Here is a 7,980-nt window from a genome sequence, read left to right on the forward strand (position 1 = left end):
AATATCAAATTTACATCGAAAAAAAACACTATAATCTAAAATTATCATTAGTGAAATTAATGTAGCGTTGCATCTCAAAATACTTTTTAATGAATTATATTTCGTATACGTGGTTCTACATAGTTTGTGCAACGTCTTAAAATTAAATTGCCATAGTTAAAATACACTTATTATTATTATCATTATTCAAAATTGGAAAATAACATTTTAAATTATATATTTTTGGAAAAACATGAAATATAAATAAATATTTTTGAAAATATTATTTTAAAAATATAAAGAATTACTGAAAAAAAAATAATACACTTAATATTAAAACACCATAAATTCCAGTTAGAAGATATTTCAATTACATTTTTCCGAGAACAATTTATCGAAAAAATATTTTGATTTACGTTTTCATAGAACTTTTTCTAAATCAACAAAATAAAATAAAAAAAAAATTTGAAATATTTTACGTTACAGACATGATTTTATTTCATTTGTGATTATTTTGAACGATTGAATGATTCCATTCGCATGTTGCAAATCCATTCATAATACATTAATTTACATGGAGTAAAGAAAAACGGTTTTCTTGCACTGTAACGACATTTCGTTCAAACATGGACACTTGAGAAATAGTAGCAAGTGGATTGATCACAATAAGATTTATGCTTGATACTACACATCCATATAAATTGTCCTATGTGACGTTTAACATAAATCTATGTGATCTTTTCAATGCTCAATTGTATACAATGATAACCCTGTATGAGGTTTTTTACATAAATTGGTTAAGATAAAACACCTTTTCATAAAAAAAATAGTAATAATAATAATAATACTAAATTATCTTAGACGAGAGTTATATTTGTACCGATTCATTTTTCTAAGACAAACACTTTGCTATACAATTTTTCTTATTTTGTCGATAAAATAATAATTAATATGACTATATTGGTATAAAATTTAACTTGTGATCAAATTTACTGTTGTAAAATGTTAAATGCTGTGAGAGTATATATTTTATTATTTGTATATCACTTTGTATGCATATATATATATATATATATATAATATTATAAATTATTTTCACTTGAATTGCTCTTTATCGTTCAGTCGCTTCAAATAATTCTGCGTATCCCTTGTGTACTTGATCCCGTAGTTTATCAGCTCTATTTCTTAAGTGATCTTATTGCTCTAAACACATACGCCGAGAGGCTACAATAATATAAATGCAATACCTACTCAAAAATACAGTCGTTATTAGTATAGAATGCTTTACATAATTCCTATAGAGCTTATTTACTGTCAGCATTATAATGGATTAATTTAATTCACAATATTTCTTCTGAAGTCATCAGACCAAACTCAAAATATTCGTTAATATTAACTATACATTTAACGATAAATTATAATATTCAAATAAGTTTTAAAATAAAAATCCATTAAAACTAACCTTTTTTTAAATTCATTATTTTTTTTGGACGCATATTGTATAGCGTATTCGTATTTGAAGTTATCACTAAATATTTCAGCTGAATGAAATTAGAATTAAACTGAAATTTTAAATAAAAAGAATTATTAAAATACATATTCTGAGACAATTTAAAATCGTTAACCTTTTGGTATGCATAAACAATTTTGCTTACTTTTTTTTAAACAGCGCCGTTAAATTTTTAATACAGATTTAGATAAATTGTATTTTTTCAACAAATTTGTATAAAAAAAAAATATAATTACAGAATTGGCAAAGTAATAATAAGTTTGACTATATTAATAATCTATTTTTACTTTTTTAATAATATTTTAAACTTATTTATTATGTATTTGAAATATCCTTAATCTTGATGAGTTAATGTTTTCAAGTAAAAAAAAGGTAAATTAACAAACATACTTGGTAAATAAAAAAAATAAATAAACAAATAACTTGTTTTTTGTTTTAATAATTTTATGATTTTTTTTACCTTAAAATATATTTTATCTTTTCTCACAAATAAGAATTAGTACATTTTTAGAGTATCCATTTAAAAATTATTTACAATTTGAAAATTTCTAAAAATATGTATTTCAGTATTCTCTTTAATTTTCCGAAAACATTTTTCAATGGTTGTCCAACAGAAATATTTGGTAGTACCTTTTACACAAACTGCAAGTTTACACTTTTAGAAAACATTTAGAAAAATTAAAAATAAACCTTTTTAAAGTACTTATTAAATTTAATTTTTAGAACTATTTTTTCTCAAAACATTATTAACAATATAATATAAATAAATAACATTAAGTTGTCAAATGTACATCATTTAAAATTTTTAATATGTATTTCTTTTTCTAAGTAAACTTTTTAGCTCTTTAATGTCTACAATACTTCATGATTTACTTTCACATTAAACTAAAGCAGTATATCCATATTATTGTGGGATTTTTGAGCTGTATATATTTATAAAGTTTTTTTGACCTAAATCATATTTTATTTTAATATTTCAAAGTGTACGCACATTTATGAATATTCAAAATTGATTGGACAATGTTCTCAAACTATCTACTTGAACTTATTTATAGTGAATTCACCGACAAATGACTGAGCAAAAATGATTATACTCATGATTAATCTACGTATCCGTTTAATGATTTCTTTGATAATCAAATCCACTGGAATTATATTTTGAGCTAGACATTTTTTGTTTTTACCTTTTGGCTTATTTTAAGGTAAGGTACAGTAGATTCTCTTTCTTTCTCTTTCACGCCGTTATTCGACGTGTTATGGTCGACGAAATTCCAACAATAGTGATTTTTACATGTACAAACAAACACGGATTTCAGTTCTATTTTATATTCTGAGTCGTTGGTATTATCTACAATTTATATTATCATAAAACGTATACGCTGTTTTGTCGACCGAAAATTGTTCCTCTGATGTTTTGTATTTTATTACGAAATACCAAATAAATGTGTGCAGGAGAAATTTTCTGGAAATGGTACAGTTAAATCGTACAAATAACAAATAAATTCAAACGTTTTTCTAAGGGCTTGATGGTTAATCTTAAACAAAATGAATATTATTATATATTATCTTAGAAATGTACACAATATTCAAGACCACACATAAAGTCATTAATATTTTATAATTAATTATTATATATTGTTATTATTATAAAATATGATAATTTCTTATGTATTATAAAGGTACGAATAAAGTGGTTAATTATTAAATAATATAAATATTTTAAAATTAACCATAATATTTCAAAAATTATTCCGTGCTTAAAAAATGATAATATACCTATGTAATAAAAATAGTTTCAAGCCCTTACAACAATTAATAGTTTATAAATAAAAAGAAAAAACTAAAACTATTATTTTTTGCTTAAATATCCTATTTGATCAATATTTTTATTTTGAGTGACTATATAGAATTGTATTACATTTTCAAAGTTTTTGACTAAAATTAAACATTTTTATCAGAACTTTAAAATTAAAAACTAAAAAATCTAAATATTTCTAATGTTTATAAAATATTTATATTAAATATGTCTAAATATTATTTTATTGAATATACAAAATAATTAATTGGATAAGAATGTGTCTAGCAAATTATTTTATGAATATTCGATGAAAGTTCTCACGTTCTTAAAGTTATACATTTTTAAGTTACAGCAAAAAAATCGAAATCGATTTCGTAAAAAACTAGTTCGACTATCACATTTATTTAAACTTAATATATTATATTATTAACATTTCTGTACAATAAACAAAATGTATAACAAAATTAATATACTATGTCATTAAATGTTTTTTTTTTTTAAAGTCCCGTTCAGAAAATCTTGTTGACAATGTTATTTATGTTCAACGTTCATGTAACGTTTATGAGACATCGACTTATTTTTAAAAAACGTTTTTAAACACCAACCTGTTGATAAAACGAAGATGGTAATATTTCGGCTTCCATACAATGCCAATTGCGTGTGAACCCAAACATAGTAATATAAAAACGAAGATGAGTTCAATGCCACACAATTTATTGTGTTTTTTTTCATTGTACGAACACTACGGACCCTTTTATTCATTTGCGTTATTGGGGAGAAGAAATTAAGAGCTAAAGGTGGGCTTGTGATGAAACGAAAAGTTAGGGTTTTTGATGTCTTGACATTCTAATCACGCTATCGTTGTCAGCCGAAACGTACACAAGTTGAACAACTAATAGACACGAGAATTCGATACACAATATACCTGAGAAGAGAACGGGAGATGGTAAACTGCGGCAAAATTTACCTTTTTCTAAAAGTCGATATGTATACTGCGGCAAAAAAATAATTAAGATTATACAATCTGCGACAAAACCGATAAGATACATCATACAAACTGCGGCAATTCATTTTATATACTTATACACGTTTATTGTTTAATTAGGTATAATACGTATTACGTGTTATGACAGCTATTAGTATCTCTTAGAGTATTAGGTGTAAAAATAAAGAAAAACCAATTTTTAAAATTGAAAAATATATTGTTATTAAAAATTAGATCGTAATGATTGTATAATCAAAAAACCAATTTTAAAATTAAAAAATATTATTATTATATTAAAAATTATTTAAAAAAATCGTATAATCAAAAAAAAAAAAAATAAATAAATAAATAATAATACAATAGTTATCTAATTAAATTATCGCAGTTTGTATGACGTATCTTATAGATTATATAATCTTAATTTTTTTTTTTTTTCCGCAGTTTACATACAGCCAAGAGAACGCACCCGATAATATATTTAAGTATTTAACCCAAGCATAGGTTCACAGGTGATGTAGGGGGTACACAATTATACCAAATAGCATTTAACTATTATTATGAAATATTTATTTATGTAAAAATTGCTATCAAATAAACATTAAAAAAACTACCGTATAACTTTTGAAAAATGTTATGATACAAACAATGAACTAAATTTTTATACGCGATAAAAAATTAAAAAATTAAAAATTATCAGGTAGTTTCAGGAGAAAGTATTGCCTATACCGTAAAACAAGATTAAAATAAAGGATATCCTTAAATATCCCGGGAATTGCACCTCTCTTCCAACCCTATGAACAAATCCTGTATCTGCTCCTGATTTATCCGGTATATAAATATATTATTATACTACACAGTAATAATAAAATAATATGTAGCTCAATATTGATTTAACAATGAGAAGTTATAACATAATGGTTTTTTTTTGCATTTCGTTATTGTCGACAGAGTTGGATCAAATTAGAATGCGAAAGGTATACAAGCGCATAACGAAAAAACTGACATAATAATTCATCAAAGCGAATGAAAACTACCGACAAACGAGTACAAACAACAAATAAAATATCTATTAATACTTCGTTATTAAGCTGAAATAATGCACAGCTGAAAAAAATAAATATAAAATCTAAGATTACACACCAATCTGCGCCTTTATACTCCATTGTTTACATACAATTATTAAATGGCAATATCTTTTTTTCATTATTTTATAGTATTTTAATACAACATAACTGCAGATCACTAGGTAAATTTAGATTGAAATATTTTGGTTTTGCAAAAATTCATTTTATTAAATTAATTAACTGTCCATATGTTAGGAATTCTGATGAATTCGGGGTGGTATTAAATTAATTATTACTGTGAATATAAATATAATTATTATTTTCAATACATTTTTGATTTTTTACATAGTCGATTTAACAATCAGTCAGATATACAGAGAATATTAGATTTTTGATAATATGTTAAATTTTTTTCGAAAAAGTTATTTTTTTTGTTCACTGAATACCATAACAAGAATTAAGGAAAACGAAAAGTCTTAGCGATAATCACGTTTTATTAACACGTCATCACGAGACGATTGAATGATCTAGTATTACAACAACAACAACGCAATCAATAAAATTGAATATACGTAGAAAAAAATATAATAAAATTTCTATACATCAAGTACGTTTACGTAAGACAAACTATGATTAGGGTCGCCTATCGATCAACAGTGTTCGACAAATATTATGCGATTTGGTGTCGGAAAACATAAAACAGATAGGTGTCGCGGTGAACTGAAACGAAACGTCGTTGGTCACGCGTGCACTTAGTCAGGATTCAACGCATTCGATTTGAACGGAAATAGGATTCGATGATGTCGTTTTGGGTGTATTAATTCCGAGACAACGTCGTTGTCGCGCAGCATAACACGTATTTTCGGCGGCGTGAACGACAAGGTCGCCCGCAGTGGGTGGGCCCCCCCCCCCCGCTAAAAAAGATATTACCTAATTTTTATTGCATTTATTTGGATTTTATATAGCGTCTTGGAGGGCGATAAGGAAAACTGATAACTAATAAGGTGACACTTGCAATATTGAAATAAATAAATAATTTTTTTTACGATGCGATATAAAAACAGAATTTATGGTAAGTGTATTATTTTTCGCTGCCCCCCTCCCCTGAGAAAAATTTCTGCGGGCGGCCTTGGTGAACGATATCGTTGGGCGCGGTATCTGCGGTAGTTTGAGTAAAAAAAAAAAAAATAAATAAATAAATAATAACGTTTCATTCATCGCCCAGACGACAAAACGGTCGCGATCGAGTGACACGACGACGACGACGACGACGGTGCAATAACGCTCTGGAAACGTTCTGTTGCAGGTACCATCGCGGCGTGCGGCGGAGTGCATTATGACCGGCGCGTCGACGCGTGCGGTTTCCAGGCGCCCTGGCCGACGTCCGGCGGCGTGCGCAGCGGGCGCAGCGGCAAGGAGTCGGCTCGCGCGGCGGCCAACCTGACGGCCGTGCCGCGGCACCTGGACCACGGCACGCAGCCTCGACTCACCGACAACCGCTGTACAGGGGCAAGGACAGTTCGCGGACGCGGACCTGCTGACGGAGAAGCTGCTCGTCCCGGTGCCGGACGTCGTGGACCGGTACGCGTTCCGAAGCTCAACAACCTCGTCGAGCTGGACCCGAGCCACAACAGTACAACGGTGGTGCCGGCCGTGCTGAGTCGGTCCCGAGCCTGGGAGCTCCCTCACGGCAACCCCATCATGAAGGTGCGAACGGCGCGCGTTCGCGCACGTCCCAGGCTTGTCAGGGCTCGAGTGTCCGGGTGCCTGCGGGCTTTGCTCACCGCGTTCGCCGGCCTGGAGAACTCGCTGAGTGGCTGGCTGGACAACAATCAGCTGCGCGACAACCGTCACGCGGCCTGGGTATCGGCGTCCAGCTCACGACAACCCGTGGAACTGTTCGTGTGAAGCCATGGAGTGGATGGCCCGCGGAACGTGCCATGGCGCGCCGCCCGTGTGCAAGACGCCGGTCCGGCTGGCCCAGACGCCGTGGGACAAGCTCGAGCTGGACGACTTCGCGTGCGAACCGCACTCGGCACCGGTGTCGGCCGTGGTGGTGGTCACCGAGGGCGACAACGCCACCGTGTCGTGCCGCATGTACGGCGTGCCCATACCGTCGTCGCGGTGGACGCGCAACGACCGGCCGCTGGCGCCGACGGGCCGCAGCGTGCCGGTCACCGAGGGCCGGTACACGAACCTCACCATCGTGTCCGCGGTCGCCCAGGACGGCGGCAGTTACGCGTGCGAGCTGGAAAACCGGTCCGGTAGCTCCAGGTCCAACGTCACCGTGGTCGTGGTCAAGCGGTCGCCGGAGCTGGTGCTGGGCGCCGACCGGTACGCCCTGCCCGGGCTCATCGTCGGCGTCATACTGGTCCTGTCCTTCTGTCTCATATTCCTGTGCGGGTTGGCCATCCGGTCCAAGGGCAGTCCGGCCGGTTCCCGGGGCGGCGGCGTCCCCGTTTCCGGTCCATTCGACACCGCCGCCGCGGACGCTGACGTCGACCCGTTCGACCGGTACGAAAAGATCGAGATGGTCCGAGAGGACGGCGATAAGACGACGCAGCATCGCCATCGCCAGCCGCCGGCGTCGTCGTCCGACAAGAACGGCCGGCCGGACCCGCCGGGTTACGCGGAGTCCGCGGAA

General features: G+C 33.1%; 1 pseudogene; it reads left to right on the forward strand.

Moving 5' to 3' along the window:
* Positions 1 to 5,237: 5,237 nt before the first annotated feature.
* The window catches only part of LOC112593261, a 21,936-nt pseudogene continuing 19,193 nt past the window's right edge, over positions 5,238 to 7,980 (forward strand).

This window comes from Melanaphis sacchari, unplaced genomic scaffold (genome assembly GCF_002803265.2).
Source record: "Melanaphis sacchari strain LSU unplaced genomic scaffold, SCAv2.0 Contig1_pilon_pilon, whole genome shotgun sequence".
NCBI lineage: Eukaryota > Metazoa > Arthropoda > Insecta > Hemiptera > Aphididae > Melanaphis > Melanaphis sacchari.